This window comes from Arachis duranensis, chromosome 1, assembly GCF_000817695.3.
Source record: "Arachis duranensis cultivar V14167 chromosome 1, aradu.V14167.gnm2.J7QH, whole genome shotgun sequence".
Classification (NCBI taxonomy): Eukaryota; Viridiplantae; Streptophyta; class Magnoliopsida; order Fabales; family Fabaceae; genus Arachis; species Arachis duranensis.
Window position 1 is genome coordinate 3,544,182 of NC_029772.3, and position 2,345 is coordinate 3,546,526.

Sequence of the window (2,345 nt, forward strand, 5' to 3'; positions counted from 1 at the left end):
TCAGTGTTCAATGTTTGTTCTTATTTGTTTTTGGACTCTTTGAATGGATACTGGAGTTCTTTCACTGGCAGAGGTTACGATAGAGAAGAATGAATTTGGATCACACAATGATGGATTGAGATGCGTTAATAGCACCACATAATACCAAACGGAGTAGGGAAGAAGAGAAAGGATTTTTTGCCTAAATAAAAGAGGAGGAAACGAGATAAGGGTTATTTTGTCAATATGAAAAATAAACTAGAGTCAATGAATAATAACCCAAATATTTTAACTATGGTAGAGTTAAACCCTAAAATGGTTCATGAGATTGGCGTCGTATACTAAAATCGTTCCTGATATTCTAATTGCACCAATTACGTCCCTGAGATTGAGAAAAGTGCACCATATTAGTCCCCAACTTATTTTTCATTAATGACGTGATGACATAGCTTGATGACGTGGAATGTAAGTGACATGTGTCACTCCATGATTTGACCACGTGCAATGATATAATGATGTGGTGACTAGTGACACGTGGCATGTTGATGTGGATGGTTGTGCCATGTGTCACAATGTTATTTGGCCACATGTTTGTTTGTGTCACGTGACGCAACAATATTCGTCCACGTGTCGTCCATTATGTCATCATTGTAGATGCACTAAATTAGACTCTCACTTTGTATTAAGTGACTCATTTTAGTTCCTGAAATTGAATGTCGTGCACCAAACTAGTCCCTTCACCAATTTTTTTCTCTTTTTTTTTTAAATTTAAAAATTTCAATATCTTGGATGCACTAATTTCATTTCTATTTTTTCATATATCATTTAAATATAAGTGCTTTTATAAAAAGTTTTAAGATTTTAGTTTTAATTATATAATTTTTTTAATAATTTAACATTGGTAAATTTTGTAATATATGAGTATGTTATTATAAAAAAATAATTATATGATTGATTAGACACATTTTTTCATAAAAAAACATGTGTTTTAACAAGACGTCAATAATTAAAATAAATATTTTTTTGTTCTTATGAAATACACGTTTTCGTTATGTGTAAATGAGCTAGATTGAAGGCACTTCAAGCACCCTCACTACCATCTCCGACTTCTGCAGTCTAGAGAAAAGAGGTCGAAGATGGTAATGAGGGAAGTTTGAAATGCCTCCACTTCAACTCCAAACAGCGGTTAGGGGTATCCGCAAGAGAAAAAATATTTTATAAAAGCACTAAAAGAGGTCGGAGATGGTAGTGAAGGTGCTTGAAATGCCTTCACGGCTTCACGTCAACTCCAAGTCGGCGGTTAGAGTATTCTCAAGAGAACAAATATTTTATTAAAGCACTTTTATTTGATTAACATGTGAAAAAATAGAATTGAAATTAATGAATTTAAAAATATTGAGAATTTTAAATTTATAGAAAAAAATGAGAAAAAAACTAGTGAAAGGATTAGTTTGGTGCACGACATTCAATTTCAGGGGCTAAAATGAGTCACTTAATACAAAGTGAGGAACTGATTTGGTACATCTACAATGATGACATAATAGACGACACGTGGACGAATACTGTTGCGACACGTGGCACAAACAAACACGTGGCCAAATAACATTGTGACACGTGGCACAACCATCCACATCAGCATGCCACGTGTCACTGGTCACCACATCATCATATCATTACACGTGGCCAAATCCTGAAGTGACACGTGTTACTTACATTCCACGTCATCAAGCCATGTCATCACGTCGTTAATGGAAAATGGGTCAGGGACTAATATGGTGCACTTTTGTTAATCTTAGGGACGTAATTAGTGCAATTGAAATCTTATGGACGGTTTTAGTACATGACTCTAATCTCAGGAACCATTTTAGGGTTTAACTCAAGTATGGTATATCCAATTTGAAAATATAATATTTCATTAAAACAAACATTTTTTATTATAAAGACTAAATTAAAATAAAAAAATAGTATAAGAATCTAATTGAAAAGAAAAAAGTATAAATTTAGTCAAATTATAGGGACTAACAGAATAATTAAACCTTAAATCTATTCTATCTATTAAATATTACTGATTTTACAATTAAAATATATCACGTAACATTTTTTCGATACAATTGAAATTAAATCATTTTCTCTAAAATTAAAAAGATTTCTCCCTTTCTCTTTCTTTCTCATTTTTTCATCACTCTATCTCTCTTATATATCATTAAATTTAAAAATTCAAAAATGAAATATGACCTTTTTTAATTATAATTATAATTAAATTAAATTAAAATTAAAATATAACTATATTATATTATTAATTTAATAATCAAAATATGTCACATGATACTCTTTTGTTAAAATTGATATAAAATATTTTTCTCAAA